At 39.9% G+C, this 27,382-nt stretch overlaps 1 protein-coding gene across 2 annotated transcripts in view; it reads right to left on the bottom strand.

Moving 5' to 3' along the window:
• The window catches only part of PCDH15 (protocadherin related 15), an 821,537-nt gene that overhangs the window by 475,705 nt on the left and 318,450 nt on the right, over nt 1–27,382 (bottom strand). For both annotated transcript variants that reach the window (XM_055808474.1, XM_055808447.1), the window contains exons 7-8: nt 20,043–20,090; nt 1,081–1,140 (exon numbers count right to left, since the gene is read on the bottom strand). The gene's annotated coding sequence lies outside the window, so the exon portion shown is untranslated. The remainder of the gene's footprint in view (nt 1–1,080; nt 1,141–20,042; nt 20,091–27,382) is intronic.

Below are 27,382 nucleotides of genomic sequence, written 5' to 3'. Positions count from 1 at the left end.
CCCATGGACAAACCAGATATTTTTTTTTTCTCCCCCGTGGAAAGTCACATTAAGCCAAGAAAAAGAGAAAACACAGTTGAGTAAAGCTGTTTACCCAATACACAACAGTATAACATTAATGCTCAAGTTACTGTCAAAAAAGCCAGGACCTACAGCTGAAAGTAGCCTCAAATAATTCCTCTCTGGTTTTCATTTGTGTATGGGACGCAGAATCAGGCACACTGCTAATAACTTCATTATACATTTATATAGTTGACTGTGGCATATACAATTAACTCATTACTGATGGAATATGTCAAATCTAGGATAAAACTTAAATTAGGTCCAGCAGAAAAATGCATTACAGTAGCTGTAGTATATTTTGTCTTTTCTTGCACATAACAGAATCAATCAATATGGCACCAGCACATACGATGACAGAATTTCAGCTATGCTTCAGTAACTTCTTATGGCTTTGTAAACCTCGTGCAATTCTGAAATTGGCTATGAAATTACCACAGGCAGAGCTGTCCACACCTTAAGTTAATGCCAAGTTTATTTTCAGAATGCAGAATAGACCAGCAAATGCACCTAAAACTACCAGAAACTGAGAGTGCAACAAAATATTGCTTGAAAATTTGTGTGCTAAAACGTGATGCCAGGCCTCTGAGGGTACACTAATACCCTCAAAGGCCCCATGGCCTGCAGCCACTGGGGTGGGAAACAGTAAGCTGTCCCAGTCGCCACCAGAGCACCCATCCTAGCTGTGCCCTCACACTTGCTGACTGCAAACCCCCTCCAAAAAAACAGAGAAGCCAAGAACAGCAAGTCAGCAATGCATTATCGTTCTTTCTAGACTCCTGGGTGATTCACTGCTGTTATAAATCGTCACTGTTCACAACAAGTCAGACACTGACAATTTAGTCTTACCTGCTGCATATTTTTAACATTGTTTGTGAATTTTTATCTTTTTCTTGACCCTGCAATCTTCTCATCCCTTTTCCATCAGTGTTTCCTGTTGTATCAATTCCCTCAAATTTAAAAGGGCCAGAGAGCTAATGGCTGTTTTTGCAATTCACGTTTGTGAAGATACACACTTACATGAACTTCTGAGCTGCCTTCATACTCCAGCAGTTTGCTGCAGTCTCACAGAGTGACAGCCTATAAGAAGGAAAAATTGGGAAAATGTTATTCATGCTCTTTTAACAGAATGCAACTAAATAATTTTGCTATCAATCATTAGATAGATATCTATATGTCACAGTAAGGTGAGGACAGGATTTGTTTTCTTTTAAGCTAAAACAGACATCCACTCTTCACACCGGCTGGACTGTATGTCCGTTTGGCAGGAGGCTGCTCCTCTTTTATTATATAGTCTCTATATTCTAATTTTTCAGTAGCGTGTAACTGCTCTTCTAAAAAAATTAAATCAAAGTTCACCTTTCAAACACCTTGAGAAATCCTTAACTCCCAACCACAAAGAGTAAGAAATGGATGAGAGGTTGAATCCTCTGTTTGAGCAGGAAGGCCAGTGTAGTCCTGACTAATTAATCACCATCAGACTCTCTCATTACAGGCATAGCATGTCTCAGATGTAATCTAAATCACATACAGGCTGCATTCTTAGAACAAGCGCAGCACTGTTACTGAGGTGAAAGAGCAGGTCTAAATCTGGAAATGGTGAAGAGGTGCAGGACTAGCACCCTGCCTTTCCCTGCAGTGAAGATGCACCGTTACTGCAAACTGGAAGAGGAGCGGGCATATTAGAGGCACAATGAAGAATGTCTCTGCTGGTGTATAATCCAAATTACACACTTGCATACGCAAATCTTTTGCTGAGGTGTGAGGCAGTAGCTCCCTATCACGGGAAGACAGGATTCAAAGGGAACAAACTGCCTCGGTAGAATAAAAGCGCCCTCTACAAGCAGATTAAGGAAAGCAGCCAGGCAAGCAACAGAGATAACTAACATTTCTGTCTCTCCCACTGGAAAATAACCATGTAATTGAACACAAACTAAGAGAAGGTGGATTCTTTGAAGAAACAATTTGCTTATGGTTTACTCCTCTGGAAGTAATCCAAATTCTGTGCTGAAATTAATTTCACCATTCATACAACAGAGGTTTTCAGTTTAAGCAAAGAAGTAAATACAAAAGGATACATCTCAAAGAATGACACTATTTTGTGCAAACCCACAAAACCAGATGCAGTTATGGCTTGTTACAAAATATTATCAGTAGAGGCGCTTGCAGTTAAAGGCTGTGCAAGCTCACAGGCTTTGCTTCATCTACCTTGCCCCTTACAGACACTCATACTATGTATGTTATCTTGTGAGTTACTATTTGGGAAGAAGGCGAAGTCTCTGCTAGCAAGTCAGTATACGCTGATTCATGTTCTCTACCTGTTAATAAAAATACTTATTTAAAATTATGCAAGATCAGGATGATAATGCTGAAGAATAGGAAACAGGCCAACAAAATAACTGAAAAAACTGATTTCAGTAGAGAAGCGAGGATCTCTGTGGTGCCAGCTATAAAACCAACAGGCACACACTACAGCACAAGCCCTCCTACTCCAACATGCACAGCCATACCTCTTCCTCCACAAAGTTAGCACTTTCCGGATCATGCTGGTGCTCTGCGTCCCAGGAATAAAATCCATCCTGACCTTTTATCTTCTGCATGGGTCAGTATTTTTGGCAGCTATTATTGCTGTTTGCAAAACACTTTCTACTCTAAATTAATTGCTTAGAGAGCTGCAGAAAGACAGTCTGATGCTCAAGTCACAAGTGTCTTCCTTCTGCCCAACTAATCCTAGGTTTATTGATCTGGGAGGAGTCCCTGCTACAGAGCTCCTCTTACAGAGCAGAAGCAGCAGCTGGCAAAACTCAAAAGTTATTTGATCCATTTCATGGTCTTTCACCTCAAAGTTTTTGCACATCTGGTTATGAAGAAAATTTTGTAAAAAAAGAATAAATTCTATAGCACTAAAATTGCATGGCAGCAGAAAACAATTTGGCTACTTAGGCCACTGGCAAATTAGAAAGGCTTTTGTGAATCTACAGTCAGTATACAGAGTGGGAGGTAAGTCACTCAAACATAGAAACATTTAAATCAAAGATATCTAAAAGCAACCCCAAATCTATCTTCTTTCTCTCATTAGCAAGTACATTGAGAAGCTCCTAGTAAGCATAGCCATTATGCTCATTAAAAATAGAAATAAAAACCTGGACAATAGGCTAACTTAATGGGAACAGGGGAAGGTTTCACTCCCTCCCCACCATCAATGCTGCCATTTAAAAACTTTAATTGGAGCAAAATTTACTTCTGTCTTCATACACTATGATTTACAATTAATAGCAAAATCCCTGTGTATTTTTAGTCAAAATTGTATGGGTACCTGTGTGCACTACTGAGTAACCTGGTGATGTCCTCTGCAGATAAGAAAATCTCAGCCTAACCGAACACTGGACTACTGGTGTCTGTTTGGTCTGCCCACATTCCGCTTCAATTGTCCTTTTGGGTCGTGTCAGCTTTTTTTGTTCTCAGCCACACAGAGACTCTTTTCCTCTCTATGCTCAGTGCTGGTTTGGGTATGTTAAAACAAAGGCAGGGTCAAGGCTTCTATTTTAATGGTCTCAGAGCAATGACCAGGTTGCTTGGAACTTCAACAGGTCATCAAGGCCATTTCCTGTTCCAAAATACATTCAGATCTTTCTTTCACTCCTGATCCATGTTTAAGTCTTTGGAGAGTCATTCAACTTTAGAAAATCCACCATTTGGGATATTCTACATTGGTCTCGGACAACCTGGTCACTACTTGAACTGTTAATGCTCCCTTTCTTCCCGGGCAGCATGTTCAATACGAACCTTCCTTATTGCAGTTTACACCTGTTAATTTTATGCCATCTATTATGGATAAAAAGAATAAACTATCCTCTGCTTTGAAATAGTCTTTCATGCAGCGGAACACTGTTTTCAAATTTCCCTTCTTTTGTATTCATACTAAATAAGACCAATTTATCCCTGCAGGGTGTATTTTCTAGACTTCTGGTTGATTTTACTGTTCTCTTCCGATGCCCCATAGCTGCCCCACAGCTTTCCTGAAATGCACTGCCCAGATCAGGACAAAGACCCCAGCTAGGCTGCTACTACCTCTGCGTAAAGCAGAACCATTACTTTATCCTGGTTGCAGATTATGCTTCATACACACGTGAGGACTATGTTTGCCTTTATTTTTTTCCCCATCACAATGGCACTTTCAATTCATACTCAGATTTTTTCACCAACCTCTTCCCTTCCTTTCTCTTTCAACACAATCCTTAGCTGTTCCTCAATTCTTATTTGCTTCACGGGTGCAAATTTAATGAACATTTTTTTTTCCCTTCCTTTTCTTCCTCCAAGACCATTTCTGTCATTGGCATACATTGTTTCAAAAAGCACCTGCTAATCACAAGTCTAGAAATGTAGCACACAGGCAGTGCTACAGATCAGCCCTATTCCTTCTATTAGCCTCAGAAAAAGAGAAGCTAATTAGGTCACTACTTGACTCTGGACTCATCCCAGCTGATTTTACCTTGGTTTCAGACAAAACTGGAATTTCCAGTTTCTCTCCAAACTGGCACCCTGACCTGCCCAATGTCTTTAAGAAGCTCTCTGCACTCTGCAGTGTCTCTTGGGAGCTTTAACACTGCTGAGGGGTATTTAAATCAATTCTGCTCTAGAAGATTTTTTTTTTTTTTTGCGTGAGTGCTCATTCTTAGTCTACTTTTCTTCAACTAGAAAACAGACGATAATTAAGACAAAACATCATAAATCAACAGAGAGAAAGAGAACAAATCTGGCACCCAAATGAAGGCGTTTCCCAATTTAAAACTACAAGAATTTAACTCAGTTGCATTCAGATTTTTTTTCTTATTGTATTATAATATGTTAGATATTTTCCTGAACCAGAACCCATGTGGGAGACCCTGTGCACCACATGGCAATTGAAGGAGTGCAACATACTGCATGTAAGAAATAGTCAAACGTGCAGGTACAGTATAGGGACGGACTTGCTCACCACTGAACAGAAAGACTAGGGAGGCTGCAGAGTGACTAAACACTGCAATATAATCCTGAAACCTGGCTGCAATATCATCTATGAGGAACAGGAAGAAATTCTGGCTCTGAGCTGGACTGGTGTTTCGCAGTGAGATAATCGTCCAGTTTTGGACACTGCACTTACATATGCAGGCAGAGAAGAGAATATTCAAGAACAACAGTAATATTAATAATTTGTACAATACAACTTATGAGCAAAGACTGAACAAAGACCTAATAACAACCATCACTTCAACATCACAATATAAAAGTGTTTTATAAAGAGGAATTATTTACAAATGACAGTCATTGGGAACAACAGATCAAAACAGATTGGTCAACCTGAACACAAAAGAATCTGCGAAAGAAATACTGGCGAGCTGTGATGGCCTTACCTAGCAGAATCATCAGGAAACCCCAGCCTGCCTGCAGTGTGCTCTAAAACTGCAATACCTCTTCAGATTAAATCTGCAACACTTCTACCACATTAAGTAAACAGAAGAACCTTCTTGTTTTGTCCAAGCTGGGATTATTTACACACACCTTGATTTTAGCCCCTGGTTATATTCCAGTTTTGCTTCATTTTTCAAATTGGCACACAAAGCTCAGTTGCTATTTCCCCTGCCTGCAGAAGAGCAAGCTGCTCCTACTGACCTTCCCAGGCATGGGAGATACAGCCTAGCCACGCAGCTGGCTTTCAGACCTTCCCAAAGCAGCAAGACATTCACTTGAAACAACCTGGCTAAGGGCAAGAAAGCCCAACACTGCTGTTGCAGTTTTCTAAATAAAACGGTAATGCCAATCAAAATTTACACCTGCCTGTGAAAAAGGGAGCAAGAAATATAAATTGCACTCACACTGGAATTATGATTAACTCCATTCTGCCTTGTTGGTTCTACTCAATACATACAACACCTCTTGATTTAGGTGAAACTGAAAAAATCTAAGCATACAACAATAAATTTATTTATTTAAAACTCTATTCTAAGAGTCCTAATTTACTTTCCTTTTCAGTGTCTCCCTCTTTCAACAGTCGTCATCTAAGTGTTCTCAGAGGTCCTAATGAAGCTGATGCCAGGGAAGTAAGGGACAATCAGGATGGTGGCAAAGAGGCAAGAAGCCAGCAGAAGGGTTAAGATGATGACAGCAGCATTACTGACTCCAAAAAAATTTAGGAACCAGCAAACTATATCCCAGAGAGGCTGATCGGTGTGACCACTTTCATGCGTATGAAGTTTTATACTGTTTAACTGAGTAGTGATCCTGCCTTCCTTTTTCCCAAGCAGGTAAGAAAAAATTACAATTGGTGACAGATCAGTTACATCTGGTCAGATAAAATTATGGCTTATCCTAAAACCAGTGCTATATATCACAGCAAAGCGTTCCAATAGGGCTAGCAGAAACATGGCAAATATAATTTTCCAATAGCTCTTTGTCACCTTCAGTAGCAACAATATGTTTACCTACTATATTTTTTTAAAGTGTTTCCTGTTCTGTTCATGTTTTGTTTTGGTCTAGTTCACCTCTTAACATTTCAAAATCTCCTGAGAAAACTGAAAGGAAAAAGGACAGAGGGACATGTTGAACGTGGTTTTATAATAAGGGCATGCATTTTGTCTTTGTATAAGTTTCCTCAGGAAAAAAAAAAAAAAAAAAAAAAAAAGACGACGACATATTGGAGATTTTCTTCTTCCATAATCATTTTCATGGTAACTTATTTCTCTTTAAAACTGATCAACTAGATGAATCCTCATTCCAATCCTAGAGGAAGACATGCAATGCAGTTTTAACACACTGCTTACTACAGTGAACAGTTACATGTTTTAAGCAGGTGGCTTAAGTTCTTTCATGTCAATGTTTCCCATTGACAATCACAATTTAGACTGTGAAAATATTCTTACGATGATTACGTGCAGATGGCTTAGAAGATGCTCTGAAATCATGAATACACAGTTCATGGACAGCTAGATTGATTAATTTCACAGCTTGAGCAGTTTTTGACTTCTGAGGCTGAGCTTGTAACTGTTGAGTTAATCCATGGGTTTGTATTCAGTGGACATTATATGACCCCCTAGAAACCCCAAGATCTTTTTAGATTATTTTTATATGATTATGACCCCTCTAGATCTGTAACCTCATAATACAGCTGCAATCTAATGTTAAGTGAGAAGACATTCTGATTTGCAATCATTATAGAGCAGGACCTGAGTAGTCCCATCCCAAGGACCTACCTCTCACCACCTGGGCAGTACACACCCTTCTATCTCATGTCCTTCAGAAGTGAATGTCCCAGTAAGTCACTCATCTTTAACATCCATTCCTCATTTTCTCCTGAATATTCAGCAATCTCTTCCTCCTTGCCACCAGCGCACAGCAGTCCAGCCAACACTCAACAAGACTGGGAGGTCAAGGAAGAACAGAATGAGCTCCCTCCCTGTGAGCTGCTCTCACCCGCAAACATTTATAGCCCTCCTGCTCAACCAGGTCTCTCAGGCCCTTGGCTCGAGGCTGACAGGAATGCCCTTTGCTGCAAGGCTGTCAGCAAACCTCTCCTTCTACTACACTATTAACATACAAAGTGCAAGGTTATGAGGAATTGCCATATGGATGGAAGTTGATAGTTTCAGTTTACTTATAAATTTACAAATATGGTAATTAACTAATCCTACTTCAACAAATGTCTTTGTCTCTTGGTCAATGTGTTAGTTGATCCTTGAAACAGTTTCACTGTTACCTTTCGCCATTTAGTTGCGTTTGTTTGTTTACTTGTTCAAAGGCAGATGATAACACTTTTTTCCTCACTTGCATGGACTCACTCTCAGTAGACTTTAGTGCCCTTTGAAAATTTTGCATTGATCCTGAGAGTTACCTACCAAACTACTAAATAGGAGAGTGGAAATTTTAACTTTATGAAATAAATTGTCTAATTTTTGGCACATGTTTGGACCCCAAACTCTTACTCTACATGATAGTGAAACAAAATTTAAAACCTTTCCCACAGTTAAGATTTTAAAGACAGTATTATAACATGAACTGTACATTTTAGCAAAAATATACTGATGTTAAGAAATAATTTTGGTTTCAAAGTTCAGAGTAAAAAATAAAATAAAATAAAATATATATACATAGAAATTATCACCAGAACAAGCAAATACCTGAACTTAATGTCTCACACATTTGAAGCTCTACAATTGCCATACCCTCTGATTCATCTCTGAAGGCTGTTTGGACCATAATAAAGATGCACCTTTGACAGTGCTCTAAAATTAGGAAGCCTGATGCCACAAACTGATCATTAAAGGCTGTGCTGAGTTTAGAATTCAAAATCAATGTAGTCCCAGGTAGACTAGTTTCTGCTTCAAAGTAATACATTGGTATAGTGAAAATGACTTCTACATAAGAAATAAGGAAGCAGCTACTTCAGAGGCTTTGATGTAGTTTGCATAGCAAAACTATGATCTATTTTATTTCAGTCCACCAAAGTTTAGTGGCTGAAGCAGCTCTTCATGGTTATGTTCCTGTAATCTCAATGTCGTTGTGTGAGTCCTGGTTGCTTTTAAAGGCTGTGTGCTGGTCCATCCTTCACGCAGCACAGGATAATGAGATACTCTCTCGCACTGTGGCACTGTTCTCTGCACAAAGAATGAAGGAGGTTTCACCGAATTGCTGCACACAAGAAAAATGAGCTTTTACCTCAAGTTCAAAAAGCTTAGCACGAAAAGGCAGGCGTGCACTGTCTCCATACATCAGGGTGGAATAAGAAGGGAGTCTCTTCATGTTTTAAGACATTAATTGCTGCATATACTAAAGATGACCTAACTCAAGGTGGAAGAAAACTGTTTAGGGCAGCAACTCTTAAAACCGCAGTGAAATAATTAAGTACATTAGCTTGCTTCAAGGCTCGTCTTCCCACAAAAAGCAGGGATAAAATGACTGTTTTAAAATCAGTTTTCTCTTTACTTCCTTGATGAGATGTCTTCATAGCACCTCTACACCTACAGTCTTTCTAGGGATAGCATCGATACGGACTCATATTTATTTCCCAGTTCCTACACCATATTTCTGAAAACTCTGGAAAAGGAAACAGAGTGGTGGAGAGTGGGTTCAAACACTTCCAACATTACCCTGAAAAACTAGTGACCCCAAGGAAATACCTCTTATTTTAAGCTGGACCTCAGTGGAGAGGTCACACGTTTCTCTGGAGGACAGGAATGACACATTCAGCGTATTACTTGGTCATGAATTGAATTACTGCTCTACCAAGCTCGGCATTTGACTTGGCTGTCAAGTGCGTAATATCTAATAAAAGGCAGTGGGCTGTTTCACTCTGCTGACTTGCAGGTCTCAGAGACTGAAGGAGATTATGTTGGCTTTGCCTTGATACTTAGAACGGAGGCTTGCCAATAACTTTAAAGTAGATGCATATACATGGACTCTGTAAGGCTCCTTTTGTAGAAAATTAATAAGAATTTCCAGGGTTGAGGTGGGGACAGGGGACAGATCTGATCAGTAAAAGCGTGGGAATGTCCCACAAGGGCCTAACATATACCTAGCAAACGTACTAAGTACTACACTGCTTCTTTTCTGTCATTAATAGTAGTTTCAAGACAAGGGCTAGTAAGTAATGGACCAATCCTGGTAAAAGTTCAGGGCTATATAGTTTAGCGTATGATCTCCTGATGGGAGATGGTCCATCATGAGGGATGGTCCATAGACTAAGGGAATGACATTTATGTATTTATCTTAAAAGACGGAAAAGACGGTGATGTATTGCAAAATGTAGCATGATGTAAATGGCATGGAGTAAGGGGTGTATACGTGTATACTGCCCTGGTTTCAGCTGGGATGGAGTTGATTTTCCTCTTAGTAGTTGCTGCAGTGCTGTGTTTTGGATTTGGTGTGAGAACAATGTTGATAGCACACTGGTGTTTTTGGTTGTTGCTGGGGAATGTTTATCCAAAGTCAAAGACCTTTTGGTTTCTCAGGCCCTGCCAGTGAGAAGGCTGGAGGGGCACAAGAACTTGGGAGGGGACACAGCCAGGACAGATGACCCAAACTAGCCAAAGTTCCATACCATGGGACATCATTCTCGATATATAAACTGGGAAGGGGCTGTGGGGTGGTGGTCATGGTGCGTTGGCTGGGGCCTTGCAGTCGGGAACTGGCTGGGCACTGGTCAGTGGGTGGTGAGTAACTGTATCGTGCACCACTAGTTTTCTCCCTTCCCTTTGAATTGTATTCCTCTCCCCTTCTCCGTCATTTTCATTATAACTGTTAATAATTTATTATTATTGGTTTTGGTTTATTTTATTTAATTATTAAATTGTTCTTATCTCAACCCTCAAGTTTAACATTCCTTTCCAACTCTCCTCTCCATCCCTCTGGGTGAGGGTGGAGTAAGTGAGCAGCCATGTGGTGCCTGGTTACCAGCTTGGGTTAAACTACAACAATACTTTAAGGCGTAGCTGGCAAACTCCCCAACAGGCATTTTTTTCTCTTTATTAAATGTAGTGGATTTTTCAGTATTTTAACTGTCTCTCCCTTTCCAGACCTCCACATTGATACTTTACAGCAGCCATCATTTAAATTATGCATTGATGGTGAATTTCCGTGATATATTATCCATTATATTATATTAAACACAGAAAAAGCGGACTCTGCTATCATAACTATTGAGACTGTTTTTCCTTCCATGTTGATTTACATCCAAATAACCAACTTATGAACCTTGCAAATGTCAATCGGCACTGAGGCAAGAAGCTGTGAAGTTCTTAAGCAGACACTCTCCTTGGGACTGAAAGGTCAGTGTTTGTGTTATTTATTCTTACTGTGGAAATGTTTTACTCTGAAGTCAGGGAGGACTTTCTCACTATTCATGGAAATAATAATTGAAGATTTCAACCAAGATAAGTTAGGGCCTCAGACTAAATTAAATAAAACATTCAAAAGAATTAATTTTGTTAGAGTACAGACAAAAATATATACAGAGAATCAACTCAGAAATTTAAGAGCATCATACTCAATGGAGGAGTGCTCATTTATTCAGGTAGCAAGTCCAGATTTGGCTGCCAGCCCTTCTTGGGGAAGTCAAAACTTTAAAATCCACTATGGTGGACTCTGACTTTCACAGAGGGATTTCTCTTACCAGTACCTATTTTTCACTAAATTTTCCCCAAATTCAAATGACTTTGTAAACATACTTTCCTTGATATTTCTTTGCCTCCCTTCTCTTCTCAGAAATCCCAATAACTACTTCCTGAAGGGATGTTTTATAATTAAGTGAAATTATGGCAAAGGCAACCATAAAACGGAGGTTGGAGCTACCTGTCTGTAAAACTACACTGCACAAGTCGGAAGAAAGACCCGGGTTGTCAGGGGAGCCTTGTATTAGTTCAGATTCTGAACAGAATCTGAATACTGATGTAAGGCTAATGAAAGTGTGAGGCTTCTAGTTTGACTATTCAAATTAGACCAGTGTTGCTTAACTAAGAATATCTGTAAAGTGGATTAGCTCCAAATAATGATCCTATTAATGTGCAAAAGCATGTGTTTGTAGCATAACTACTGATGTGCATGAGTGAGTGTGAGATGCATAAACATGTGTCCCATTAGCAAACTCATGATATGTGTAAGAACATAAACTGTTTAAGAAGCAATGTCCACTAAATTTTAACTGCTGGTGCTGCTGGCTGGCTGGCTCCCACTGTGATGCTCTTTGATCAGCAATGTAACCAACATTTTGTTTCTTATAGCATTGTTTTAGTACAGAAAATGTAGAAGATCACTGTGAAAATAAGGTAAATTTGTGGGTGGAGAAGTCAAGCTCCGTGGTTAGTTGGAGAAACAGATGCAAGTGCATCTGTCCATAGGAAGATGACAGCACTGCACTAACACAACTTGATATACAAGAACCACTACTTTGAGTGAAGAAACTGTAGCAATGCAGCTACTGCTGCAAAATTGATAAAAAATATTTTTAGCTTCTGAAGAATAAAGTCATTATTGTTGTAACAAAGGACAGTCTTGCCCTTAAGGATTCCTGAACACAACCATCTTGCTACTAATGTAATATATGGGCAGCACAAAGGGAGGTCTCAACATCCTGCTCCACTCACATAGGAAAACTTAAGTATAGCAAAATTTGCCATAAATAATACTGAAATCTACGTGTCTTTTACAGTGATTTCTTCATTTTGCACTGGGTTTTACCACACGGAAATGCAAAGCCTGCTCCCTTCTCTGTTAATTAATGTAAGTGCTTTGGTTTATGACATACTTTTGCCAGTAACTTAGCTCTTGCATCAAACCCCTCTCAGAATGTTATACAATTTACATGATAAAATATTTTATCATATAAACGATAAAATTTCCCATTCGTTTATAATATGATTCAATTATTTATATGATAAATATGATTTTATAATTTATTTAAACATTGTTTTAATAATATGGATTTCTAAATAGGTTTTCCTTAGTCATTTACCACAGAATAATATGTGAGAGGTGAAATCTAACATATATAGATATATTCTTGATAATATGTAACTGTACAGCCATGATGCAAAAAAGCAAGCAAGGTATTAAGGGAATGGAAAATAGTAGAGAATTACCATAATGCTATTACAAAAATGACTTTTATGTCTTCCTGTTTATAAGAAGGGAAATATTATAAACAAGGAAGGAATCTCCTGTGAAGGTTCCTTATCTGACTACATATAGTGGGAGAGGTGAAAGAAGTTACCAAATTAAATTGGGATTAGAGTTGGAAGCACTGCTAAGGTTAGCATTGTCTACATCTTAAGAACTTAGGCTACAAGTACTCAAGAGTGAGGTTGGATATGTATGCCCCATGGTCACTAGGATGGCAAAGGCCACCTGGGCTGCTCTAGGGCTACTGCTTCAGAGCATGGCAGCTGTAAGACAGGTACTAGGGTTCCAGAATTCAAGTCCACACCATCAAAGCAAGATGCCATTTGTTAGTGAATCCACAAGGTGTTCCTGGTTTAGGGGTTAAGCTGATGAAGTTTGGGGATGTCAGGTTTTACTAAGAGGAAATGCTGCTAGTGCAGGAACGCTTTGGGGATTTCATGTGGAACGCGCTACAGGGCTAGATTTACAGCTAATGGTGACAGTAGCCATACTATAGTCTAAAATTAAGAGATGGACAGCTCCAAAGGTAACATGATTAGAGATAGACCACTTCTCTGCTACTGGAATATTTCACAATTCCACTATGAAAAACATTTGAAAATAATCTTTTTTTTTTTTCTTTTTTCTTTTTTTTTTTTTCTTTTTGTGGGAAAATGCTTCACAAAGACTGGGGATTTACATTCATGTTCAAAAGAAGGGTAGTTGTATTTGCTGGGAAAAAACCAGTTTTGTCTGTCCTCACGCAAGACTTCTGGTTCTTGGTGTCCAGTGCTAAATTCCTTCTCTTCATAGAGCAGGCCAGCAGGCAATTTTGACAGACTACGCTTCTGCTAATGAGTTCACAGTTTTCCACTTGACAATCAGCACAATTAAATCAACTCTTAACTGCTAATGTGTGCTTTCTTTCTAAGGGAAAACTGTGTCAGTTGTTGCTTTGACAATATTCTCCTGAGTTTTGCTGTCGATTTCTTACAATGAACAATCCTCAAAACTAGTTTGATGTGTGATTTTTCTTAGTGAAGCGTTTGCCCTGCTCTCTGATGTCTATGATGTTACTTGTGACTCAGTGGTACATTGTGGGAGCCACTCTCAAAAGGAGACTGTCTTTGTTCATGTTACTCTGCCAATGAAACTTAAATTGTCCACTGGAAATAGTTGACCACCAGGCTAGTGCTGTACATGCCCAGCAACCTAGGCACTACACCGATAACAGAACAGAAAATATGTATCTTCAGGATGAGTCTGTAAAAAGCCTGAAGTTAATGCTATTCTGTAGCTGAAACTGTTTCTGGGATGATTCTTTATCCATCTTTTATCACTTCATACAGTCATACGTGCAATGTCCTTCTACAACCCATCCCTCTCCTTTCTACTTTATCTTCAAAATAGGCTAAAGGATTCATCTAAAATGGAGTATCCCCAAATTAATTCTTGTTACAGTACCAGAGAATAAAAAAGCACTGTTCAAAAAATGAATTCTGAAAAGGAAAGTCTTTGCTCTTTACTGGAGTCCTGACATTACTTTTGCAAATGCCCAGGGGGTTGGCTGGCTCCAATTCCCTTTCAGCTAACCTCATTGCAAACCTGCTCCATCAGCTGCAAATTGTTCAGAATGCAGAAGCATGTCTGTTTGCTGGTTTGAACAATGGAGAACATGTTAGGCATCCCCTGCATTATTTATATTGGCTACTTGTAAGTTGATTTTTATTTATTTATTTAATGTTTCCATCTGTATGTTCTGGCTACATTTCAGAATCTCCCCCTTCAATCATGTTCTAATGGCTATGTGTTCTCCCAGAACATCTGTCCCCTTAGGGTCCTATTATATGTAAGCTAACAGTGACACGATTTTTCATCTTATCATATGTGTACAGTTTTCTATTTGTTTTTAAAATCCCTAGATTCAACTCATAATATTACAGCCTCCTTTCACTGCAAGAAAAAAAAAAAAGTTTCAAATTCTCATGACTTTTTCACTCCTGACAAAAATGTCAACACTATTTGCAATGACAGACCTCACGATAGGTAAATATTTTCCACTGCTCTAGATCTGTTATAAAAAACTAATCTATGAAAATGCATTAGTTCAGATGACTAGGGGTCTCATATTCATAACCTACTTTTGATCTGCCTTATTCTCTCATCTAACTCTTTTACTACAGTATGAGACCTCCACAAGATTATTTATATAATTAAGAAGCTTTAAAATGGCAGAATGGACTTCTAGCTTCTATGCTGTATATGGCTCCAAATATTTTAGATCTTAACATATCTAATACTATTGTCAAGAACAAAAATTCAGCCTGCTGCATTCAAGTGTCATGATCCACCTTTCTGTTGGAAGGATTCATCAAGCTAGGCATGTCCACAGAGCAACATGAGGGTATCAGCAGACTGTGGATAAGTAATAGTAATTTATTTCTAGCTTCCACTGCTAATTTTATTAGTAAAAATATGGCAGCATGGGTGGGTTTCTACAAGTCTAATCTGAAGATTTTTATTTCTATGCTTTAATAGAAGAGCCATCGTGATCTATAGGTAGCTGATCAATTACACACGGAACTGTATGAATTATTGCTTCTGTTGTTCTTGTTAAGGTAGCACTGGATTTACTGCTGGCATTACAGCTCAGCTTCTGCATTGCCATCTCACGTGCGCCTATCTGCTCCAAAGCCAGTTCTGTGCTTCCTGAGTTGGCAGGAGTAGAAGTGCAGATGCAAGAGATTTATCCTCCAAGGGAAGACAGCTCTTCAACTGCTGTTCCCTCCCATAAGCTTCATCTTGAAAGAACACTGGTTTTGTGTCCCAGCTGTGTTTGCAAAGAAAGCCCTTGTAGAATTTCACTCATCTCTCTGGTTAACATGTCTTTTTCTCACTTCCAGCCTTAACAGACTCAAGACACACATAAGCCCACTTGATTTTCTATCCATGTTATTATGTTGTTCCCTCACTTCTATTTGAACCCTCATATATTTTAAAAAAGTAAGTATCTCTTTACTTCGCTACAAATCTAGTAAATCCCAATTAGTCCTGTAACAGGGAGGTATGGAGGCACACTACACAATTACTCATCCTTTTCTACAACTCTCCAAGTTTAAATATATCTTTTTCTGATGACAAGTAACCAAACCACATACAACAGTTTAAGTGAGCCTTGTACAACTGGGCAAACGCTTCCCTGTTCCTACTTGCTAGACACAGCCTGAAATTCCTTTCAGCAGTTTGTTTTTTCTTTAGTAGCTCCATCAGCAGTGGCTCCTTGGTCCTCTCATTTTAAGCTCTGTAGCAGCCTATGAACAGCCCTTCACAGCAGAGTACATCAAGCCCAGCTGCCCTTCCCCGACAGCAGCAGCCCCTAAGGAAGAGCAGAGCTATCCATCCCATGGGAGAATTCCCCAGAACTCCCACGTGACCCTCAAACTCTTGCAAGTCCACTCACTTCCTGAATAAACAGTGAAGTCTTTGTATTTCTCAGGCCCTGTTATACTTTCCTTCCATAACTCTGTGCTGTTGCTGTCTACGCCTATGTGAAAGGCTAGCCCTCCCCTCCTGCCCTAACTTGGGCCGCACAATAACCACCACCCACCAGGGAGGCCTCTCCCTTGTACGTCCTGTGCACTCATCACCCACTAATTCCACTCCCTGCCTCTAGCACTGGAAATGATAATGACCAGCGGGTCCTGTTCACCCTTGGTAGTCCTCAACATTCAGACCTCTGTCCCTTTCCCACACCAAGGAATGCTACACTGTTTAATCATTTCTTGGAAGAAATCTGTGTCATGGTTACCATCCTCCAAACTTACCCAGCTCCTGTTACACCTTTTTGAAATGGAGAAACAAAACTGTACACTACTCAGGATGCAAGAGAAACATAGGCTTACACAGTAGCAATGTGACATTTGCAGGATATTTTTGGTGCCTTTCCTGTTATACTACTTGCTTTTCTAACTGCTACTGACACCAAAGTCAACATCATCAAAACTAAAGTCAACATTGTCAGAGAAGCATCCTTTATATTTTACAGCTCTACCTATGCCCAACACTTTGGTCAGTGAGTGGCAACGGTCAGCTCAACATTTATCACCTCACATATAGGATTTTTGCCATCTTCAATTTGCATCCGCCTACAGTGAATTTCATCTGCCACTGCCTTGCCCAGGCACTTTGTTTTGCACAATCCATCTGTGGTTTTCCCCAGTCAGCACTCATCTTCGGTGCTCTGAATAAAAGCATCATCAGCACACTCTGTCATCTTTTCCAGTTGATTTATCAGTTGATTATCATCAGTTTAAGGACAGATTCTTTTGAGAATCTACTGCTGTCATCCTGTCACTCAGAAAACTGATTAGTTAGTCCTACCTTCTGTTCCATATCTTTTGACCAACTTTTTGTTGATCTGTAGAGCATTCCTTTAATCTGATGGAAGTGCAGATTTTTAAGTGTACGGTAATGAAGAACCACCTTTGCATCCTTTTGGCTTTATTCACTAATCCTCAGAGGGTTAGCCATAGAGTATAGCATACCCGTATTTCACTGAGCAGGGCCCATTTTTGGGTTCACTTGCTTCTTGAATACCACCATGATGTCATTTTGCATGACCCTGGGGCTGCTACTCTGGAGGTGGGATTGTGCTAAAATGCTCCCTCTTCTTACTCTGTCTCAGTAGTTTTAGGGTTCTTCAACTAGAGTATTACTGAGAAAAGACCCTGAAGGTAGTGTGTCAGTAAACCTTTCTGTGTTCCTGAATTCCTCCAAAAAGCTGACCTCGAGGACACTGAGCTATCCTCCTAGTCAGCACACATTTGCCAGTCCCATGTAAGGTAGACACTCAATATATTTTGACACACGCTTTATTAAGCTGGATGCCTGCACCATATGCTGGCTCTAATTCTTCTGTGAGGCAGGATGAGCACTGATTACATTGTTTGCCTTTGTACCAGGTCAATCTGACCCATGGTAAGTGTCTTGTTGCACTCCTCCCTCCGACAGCCAAAAACTGTACAGTTTTAACCATCAGCTACCTCCTGGTTCTTCTTCTACCTTCACTAGTTATTGCTCTGCCTCCAGCTTTGTATATTGGCTCAGCTTCTGCTACAGCTACACCCGTCCTAGATGAGGTTTCTTGCTTCAAAGTAACACAACTGCTCGCTTAGTGCCTGAGATCTGCATGGTTTGTTTCCACATTTTTTGTTTGTTTGGGGATTTTTGGATTGGAGGAGGCAGATGGGCTGGTTATATGAAGATCAGTTCCTCAGCTGCTACAGTAACCTACTCATTGGTAGTCTGGCAACTTCCTACTCCTAATGCAAGGTTAGGGTTCACACCTGCAACTGCTTTGAACTTTATAGAATAAGGTTCGGAACTTGGTATTTAAAATCTAAGATTTTATTTTATCATAATTAGCAGAATTTGAACACCTAGTCTCTAAACCATTTACAGTAAATTTCAATTTGTTGGTAAGCAGGTGTTCATGAAAATTATGTAGGTTATGAAAGCTTCAGTTAGGTACCAATCACACTTTCTTGAAAAAAAGTAGAACTTCCATATGCTGAAGCTCTTGTTTATAGCAACCGGCCCTGCTATCGGTCCCTAACAAAATGGCAGTGTACTTATTACTATGAAATTTTATCCTGCCTTTGTTATATTAATCCACAAAGTCAACAAAATTCTTCTGTATAATACTGCTGTCCTTCACAGCATTACAGGAGTTTAAAAAACTGCATCAAAGACCTTGTGTCAAGGTTACTAAAAGAATTATTACAGAGGACTGGTCCACGACCTGTCTCTTACGAATACTTCTAATAACTCCCCTGCAACCTGGTAGCTCACCTGTCACTACATCCTGCCACATTCCCCTCTTTTCCCAGCTCCTTATCTGCCTAAGACAGCTTCTTATAATTCCTGTATTAATCTGCACCATCTCCACTTTAAATAATAATTTCCTTTGGGAACTGTACTGAATGAATGCTTCCTATAAATCTAGATAGCTTAAGCACATCGCATTACTGTAGTCTGAGATGTTCACTATCATAGGAAAAAGAAACATTAAATGAGTCTAACAAAATCACGTTCTGATCAGAATTTTGCATTTCATCCCTCTTTTCACTTACGATGATATTCTGGATTACTCTTTGTTCAAAACCTGTCCTAAGACATTACAGAGTGCTGAAATAACCTAATTTGCATGTACTTTTCAGGATTTCTTTTTTTCTGTTTTTGCATATATGCTAGTATTCACCAGACAGAGTGCAATAACCCCATACTGAAATAAACATTAAGAGGTTTTGCTAGTAAACTTCTGGCAACTAGAGGTAAAATTGGAAAAATAATGTATTCTGTTTCTAAAAGGAGGTAATTAAAAAAAAGGAAAGCTTTCCTATCCTTTACCCATCCTCAAATAAATCACGCAGACTCAACAACAAAAATCCCATCAGAAAGGAGACTGGTCATTTAATATTCCAGGATGATTTTACAGCCGACTACTTCAACAGCGTTATTAAACCAGTAGTGGAGGCATTTAGAAATGGAATGGAAATACTGCCATGATAACTGCTTTGGCAAGAACTAGTCCATGTCATTGTAGAACAAATGTTCAATATTGTTCATGAAGTTTTTAATCCGATAGCACTGGTGTCCTACCTTGTTCATACTTCACTTTTTGTAGGGAAGAAATTATTTTTTTCACTGAAGTTTGCCATCTGATTTCAGTGCAACTTGCCAAGGAAAGGGAACCAGACATATTTCCACTTTCTCCTATCTTACTACTCTTTTGTTTGAAGCCCCAGCTAGAAATTTACAAGTGAAAACATGACTTGAAGAGAGATAATGCTGGTCATGATATGTGTATTTCCAACAAAACCAAGCATCTTTTCCCTGTGGTACAGTACAGTTGCTGAGCAGATTTCCATCTTGTGATTGAAATCAGCAATTAAATCCTTGGTGCCTTGGAGCGTGCAGCAGCCATCATTCCAAAAGCCTCCTATGGACAGATTTTCTATCATTTCCCCACAACATTTTCTGAGTTAATATTTCAAAGACATGACCTTCAGTTGCAAGCATATAATGTAAGCATTATTCCCAGCATGTAAGTCTACACAGATATCTTAAAACACTGTTGCTCAATTTAAAAACAGGAAGCTGAAAGAGAAGGACTATGAAAAAATTAGGGAGTTTTCAGGAAGTGCAGTAGCCAAAGTGGTAAATGACAAAACCAACACATCCAGAGGTGAACTCAGCCTCAAGAAATGCAGGTTATTAAGTGGATTACTGGAGCGAGTACTTTGGAAATCACTTTCACCAAAAGCGTGCCCATAGTAAAAGGGAAATTATGTTACCTTAATTGCACTTCTCAGCCATAGTTGTTGAGATTATATGTTGATCATCTGGAAAGCAAAAAAATATAAGATTAATAATATTGCTCAGATTTTAATTGCTGATTAAGAAGAGCAACTAACATCACATGTTTATCCTTTATTAAAATAATTTTAGCCTTCCAAAGAGAGAAGAGCAGAATACATAGCTTTTTATACTGCTTTTTTATTCCTAATAAAGGCAGCTTTGAATAAGAAAAATAAGAAAACAATGCCTGAGGTTTTCATTAGTTTACAAGGTGTTATGAAGGCTGTCAACTCAGAAACCAAGGGAAAATTCATAAAAACTCTTATTCTTGTAAAATATCTACCCTAAAACATATCTATCAGGCACTTATCTATCATTTGTTTAGCTCCAGTATAATCTCTGTCCTTGCTCAACCTAAAATATTTAACAGTAAAACCTCTGACTGGTGCTTTACAGCCCTTTGCTACGCGCATGTGAGTTCTCCCTGGGGTGGAGAACACAACTGGTGGGCGTGGCAATATTTTGGGGACTGTTTCTACAGTGGTTACTCAGTTGAGACTGTGCCATGAGGAAACTTGGAATGTCCATAAAAATTGAGGAATTCAAGAGCCACTTGGGCCTTCAGGCCCAGACTGTCAGACTGGAGGTTTCACAGCTCCAAGGGGAAACATGAAAGGACCGAAAACATGCAAGAACCACTACCAAGGAGGGCCTTCTGGTGGGCACAGGGCAGAGACCCCAGGGCTCCTAATGGTGTGAGACCTGGCACAGCAGAGGGCAGGGGCATTAGGAACCCACCGGAGAAACTGGGTGGTCAATGACTATGCTCCTATTTTTCCCCTCCGTAGGTACCCCCTTGCCTCATCCTGGCAACATCTTGTGCCAAACTTTTGGAATTACATGAGCTGATCAGCTATCAGTGTAGCGGTACCTACATCAAAGAACAGCATTGTTTGGATAGTTTGCTGAGTTGCTAAGTAAGTGTGACTGTAAGTTAGCCATATTCAATAGAAATAAACCTAAACCAAGGCTACAGCTCAGAATGTTTCCAGACTTCAAGTTTATACGCAGGCTGAACATGTAATCTGAAGTTAGAAAGTTGTATACAGTCTCATTTTCAGACTAAGCATGCAGAATACACCTAAACCAACCCATTTCAAACAGTTCCAGAATGAAAAGGCTTGCAATGAGCAAGGCATAACTGCCTGCTGCAGCTTGGACCAAACTCTGCTTGCTCCATCCAGCAAAAATCCCAGGGATGAAACAGTTTGAAACTGCATTTGAACAGGGGCTTTTATTTGGGGCGGAGATTATAAGTTGTTATTGGTTGGCTTTAAAAATTAATTGTACAGTTGCGGGGCTCATTTCACCTCTCTTTTTCAGCAAAATCCAGGTCTTTACTAAGAGTGCATCTGTCAGCATTATCTTCAGACAATTTCACATGAAGCAAAGACGTTTTGCAGGTTGCTGCCTTCTCTTTTACTTTAGTATTCCTAAGTTATCTATGTAGTAAGACCCAATTGTCCGGAATATGCAAAGAGCTATGACTCAACCATTAAAAGAACAAAACTTATTCTCAGGGCTATTAATTGACAGCACAGAAGCTGTTTGTTATATCGGAGTCAGCCACCCTGTCATGCTCTTAAAGCAGAAAGCAGGTATATTTAGGTAAACATGGCTTGCTTTGCAGTAACTGAAGCTGTTAGTTTGTTCTGCGGTGGAAAAAATACATGGTAGGTTGGGTAGTCAGATTTATAAAATAACTCACAGTTTCTGAAACTGATGGAAATTTGTGAAATACATAGATGTGCTGACTTCAAACAAAATATCACATAAGGGGAAAGAACATGGTATTTTATTAGCCTTCAAAATACAAGTAAGTAAAAATTGGTAAGCTTCATTAACAAGATGCCATATGTGTGTGGGAGTGCATAACTTCCCTAGAACAGGTCTGCTTGACCAAATAATTTCTACTTTTAAACATGCACACATATATACACACACAAAACCAAAGTACAACCAGATAAAAATAAGGAATAAACAACATGCAGTTAATTATAACAAACATTTGTTCATATTTCTGAAGCAAACAGTGCTACCATATTTTTTAAAAAAAACAACAATTGTTCCCAGCATACAAATATATTACTGGAACTTACTCCTGAAAGAATTCCTTTCCTTTAAACAGAGTTGGTATAAAATTGGGAATGGCAGGACACCTGCTCAGTGAGCATGTCCACTTGTCCACTGGTCTGTATGAAATATAGGCACGTTCCCCCAGCACTGTGGTTACCACTGAACTGAAGTTCCACCAAAATACTTATGTATTTCACGCAAAAAAATCCATAGCATTAAAGCTGCAATTTGTTTGTCCAGAGAATGCCCAGTCTTCCATGCATGTAGTAGAGGGAGAGGAACAAAATGAATTGCATTGCCATGGGAACAGAGTTTACTAAGTGATGAATACCTATTGTCAACATATTTTATGATAAATGATCGTCATTTTGCATTTTTGTAATGAAGATGCATTATGCTGTGTGTTGTTCACAAACTGTAGAACGCTTCCTCTAATCATCAAGGGCTTTTAGTTCTGTATATTATTTTTAAAAAAAACCTGACTGTTAACATTGTGATTGTTCTTGGATTTAACATTAAAAAAAAAAGACACTTAGGTCCGAGTGTTCTATGGCACTAGAGGATAACACTACTGTTACAGACTGGCTATTACCATTAGTCTCTGATTTGGTGCAAGAGGAGCAGATGAAAGCAGGTAGTGCTGTAGCCATTTCATCTATAAAATCTATAATTTAGGGGTTTGGTTTGGATCTTACACCCCCACCATAAATGTGGTTCAAAGCTATGTGAAGGACCAGTCACTCATTTAGACTCTCACACCTCTATTAGGGGGAGAAGAGCATTTTGTGCCCACTGGAATGGGGCTTCTGGTTTAGTTTCCTATAAAACAAACATCATTCACATGCACCAACATACTCCGAATTGACCCAAAACACAATAAACAGAAATGATTTTCACTTCAAAACCACGGTACTGCACCAAACCATTAAATGTTTCTCTTCCTAAGAGGAAGTGATGGGATATGTTAAGAGAAACACGCTAACATGGTAGGGGTAAGGTAAGAGCATGCTTTTATGCAATTCAGTTACCTCTCATAGCCCTTGTCTGCAAATACCTTGTAATATCAAGATTCATCGTGAACAGCAAGAACTGGGGGGATTCTTCAGTTAGCAGTGGTAATCTAGTTATCTAGTAAGCAACCATTAAGCCTCCAATATCTATTAAAAACTGGGCATTTAGCCTTTTATTTTTTTGCTGTCCTTTCAGCAATGGAAGGCCTGGTGAAAGGTGCTCTGCAATTCTGCTGCCAATTTTCCTTGTAACCAGCAGATGTATACATATCTTTAAAATTAGAGAAGAAGCACAAATGTCATGTTGGCATAATCAATTCAAAATATTTTGCTGACTAAATAAGTCTTCAAGGCTGTAAGTCAAGACTAGCTTAATTTCTACAATTGATGACTGCGTAAAAAACAGCTCCTGTCATTAAATCTGTAACATTTTTTGGTATATTTCTAAGATACACAGTTTTGAGGACAGCCTTCTTTCTTAACAATACAATAAAATATTTCACCTAAACGAGAGGAAAAGGCCAAATTTGGGAAGAAGAAAGGTGAAGAGGTCTCTGTTCCCAAGAACACCCACAAGCAATGTGAAAACCATGAAGGACAGGCTCACTCTGTAGCTGTGTCCAGATACTTACAATTTTTCATCATCTGAAGACTGAAGCAATTGCTGGGAAAGTACAAACACTAGAATTTGAGTATACAAAGGATTCATTTCTGTTTTCCTGAAAAGGATTCCTGACCTTTTGCAACAGACACCTGTGTGCTGACATTATGAGCTTGCAATGGACAACACTTGAGGCTTTGATCCAGAGAAGTTGGTTATAGTTTAGTTGAAGTACTCACCACCTTTCTGTGCATCTGCACTCACTCTGTTTTGATTGCCAGATCTGGCAACTGCTTAGGTATGTCCTGTTGAAGACTGGTAGTACGCTCCCAAACTTCAACATACAGCCAAATGCTGACAGTTGCAGCCAGTGGTTAAGAATAAGCTGCAACCAAGTCTGGGGATGGGAACAAGGCAGCAAAGCAGAGCCAGCAACAACAGGCATAAAGTCAAGGCACGCTAAACTCAAGTGAAACAGAACAGGCCTTACAATCCACAAAATGAGAAATTCTTTGCTGTAAGGTCAGGGTTTCAAACAAGAAGTCATGCAGGCAGATCAGGAAGCCAAAAGCAGGAACCTGGACTGGGCAGGAAGGTAGCAGAGCATGACCAAGCGTAGAGAGCAGACAGACACAAGAACTAGCAGCTAGAAAGATGGATCCCAAGAGCTGAGATTGCTAACTCAGTGCCCAGTGCCCAGGGGAGGCTGCCCCACAGTGTGGTGATCAGACCGACATCAGAAATGTGAGGTTTGAACCTTCCCTGTCGGATGATCTCAGCCCTCCCCAGCTGTCCCCCAAGCAGGAAAGTACTTCTTGTCATTAAAAGCACTTCTTGTCCCTTCCCACCACCTCATTTAAAGTATTCTTGATGTTGCTGAGTGGCACCTAGCTGGGCTGTGCCAGGCTCCGTTACCACGCAACAGAAAAGTCAGTACAAAACTCTGTCATACTGCTAAACGTGGGAAATACTACCCACGTCCAAAACACTACAGACTATCTGGGTTAGTTTTCTATTTGGGATGCTGATGGGTTCAGCAGCTGCCTACTGCCTACGTGCTGCCAGTATCTGCTTGGGATTTCTGACTGGGAGTTAGTGTTCCAGTTAGGGTCAGAGAAGTTCAACTTACCTTTTAGGATCAGGGTCACAGATTAGAATGAGGCTGGGTATGAGGGTGAGGGTCTCTGCCTAAGGTCTCTGGTTAGCAGGGAGGCTATGGGCTAGTCTTAGTTAAGGGGCTGGATTAGGGTGAGGGATTAGAGCTAGGCTTAGGGGGTAGCATTTCAAGGCTATGAATCAGGACTAGTGTTTGAAAAATACTGGGGTTTAGCTTTGAAGTGGGGGTTTGGGGTTCAGCATGAAAATAGAGGACTGAAATAAGGACTAGGGAAAATCTTTAAAGTAAAGCTTAGGGCAGGTGCTAGGACAGGCTCACACCAGAACCCATGTGCTGGCCTCTTCTCCGCCCTCCCCACACTCTGCTCCTCACTATTCAGGTTTCTCCAACACAAGTGACTTCACAACCCACACCCATCACATCACATTTACCTACACCTCACCTGACATGCCGCTCCCTCTCCCCTGCCTCCTATCACAACATTTCCCTGCAGGACTTTTGAGTCCGGCCCCTCTCCTGCCTGCTGGGCAACAGACTGCTGAGGGACAGGGTCAGCAAGGAGTGGGATGGGGGATGAGAGCTTAGGGCTTCTGGTAAGCACACTGGGTTGGGGCATCTGGTGAGGGTGTCTGCTCTGGGGTTAGTGCTGCGGGTAGGGCTAGGGATGAGAGCTCCCCTGTTAGCGAGGCATGAGGATTTGGGATTAGATACACCCTCAGGGTGGGAATTTGGGTTTCTCCGTAGGGCTTCTGGTTAGTATCTAAGGTATGGACATCCTTTTTTGTTTAGGGGTTCAGTTTAAAGGAAACGTCAGGGTAAGAAGTTATGATTTCAGGCTTCAGCTCAGAAGTAAGCATTTGGGGTTATGAATTGCAATATGGCAATAGGGTAAGAGCTATGTATAAGGTTTAAATTTAAAATTAGGGCTTCAGATTAGTGGTTAGACATTGGCTAAGAGCCTGTCTGAAGCACTCTCCCAGCCACATCATCTTTACCCAAACGGCCCTTACCTCTGCAAAAGCTGCCAGCTCTGTTGGCTTGACTCTACAACACCCTTCATGTCCTCACATGTTGCCACCAGCACGTGGTCTGACCACCAGCACCCACACGAACTGGACTCCACCTTGCCCTCCCCAAGCTCTGCTCCTCCATGCTGTCCCTGACAGGCACCAGCATCTCACAAAGCCACCCGCTGCTCACCACTCTGCTTCCTCCAATGCAAGTGACCTCACAGCACACACCTACCCTGTCCTTTTGCCTGCAGCTCCCTCTAAGGTCCCATCGCCTCTCCCCAGCTCAGTCTGGGCTGCAAGCTCCCTGACCTTCTCTGCTGCAAGACATGCTCCACATGGCTGCTTTCCTAACACCCTCCTAGTCCATGTGAATATTTATCACCCAATATTTTAACTAGAATAAGATTAGAGATGCACACAGGATATTGCAGGTTGGGAACTTATAAAAAACGATTTTCATTAATTTCTTCACTCCTGGCCTATTTATTTCTACATGAAACTTACTTTTTGCTCTCCAGCATGTTCTCCAAATCTCTACTGTCACTCAGCTTCTTCTCCACTAAAATAAGTGACTCATACAAGTACTTTAAAGAATTATGTTAAAAATCAGCATGAAGAGCCATATTATCAAAGCTTAGGAATGCAAATTCACACTTTTTATAAAGCAAGAATCCTATATCTTACAAATATATTTGAAAATTACAACCTTTATTTCAATTAGGCTAATGTAACCTATAATGACTTACAGTATGAAAATTTTCACATATGATACTGCAGCAAACTTCATCTCTATACTTCTCTCAATGTCTGATCTTGAATTTTTATGCAGCTAAGATATAGTAGTCTGTAACTCAAGAAATTAAAGAATACTGAAAAGCTCTTTAAACATTCACATAATCTGCTTTCTGCAGAGACCAAGCACTACTTTTTTTGACTGCTTATGAGGAAAATCCATGAACCAAAAACACTAAGTTAGCATTATGGTGGGGGGAGAAGAATTGTTTTGCATACAAACAGTTTTTTCTTCCTCTCCTGTAAGAAAAAAAGGGTTTTGATTTTGCCTGACAAGCACATTAAATAAAAGTTTTCGTCAGAAAAAATACAATGCAGCTATATCTTCTGCAAATAATAAAACCTGTCTACTCCATGTTTGTAAATCAATATGCTTCCTCCCTAGTAAGCCAAACTTGCAGGTGGTTCTCCTAAGATCCCTTAGAAAAGCACCACCTTCCAAAAGTCTCCATCAACTACTAATAATCTGTAAAAAGTATTATTCTGGAATTTATAAGTTTTGTTGTAAAATTTGAGCAATGAAAACTGGATTTACTGCGATCCTTTTCTGGAAAATCAAGTCAGTCTTATTTTTATTGGCAACAGAAAGTAAACTTGACTCAAAGTGATTTGTTTTAGCATTACCTCTTGCTTCCTGCATACTTTCATATATATTAAAGTCTGGCTC

Source organism: Falco peregrinus, chromosome 1 (genome assembly GCF_023634155.1).
Source record: "Falco peregrinus isolate bFalPer1 chromosome 1, bFalPer1.pri, whole genome shotgun sequence".
Classification (NCBI taxonomy): domain Eukaryota; kingdom Metazoa; phylum Chordata; class Aves; order Falconiformes; family Falconidae; genus Falco; species Falco peregrinus.
This window is presented reverse-complemented; position numbering and strand designations above follow the sequence as displayed.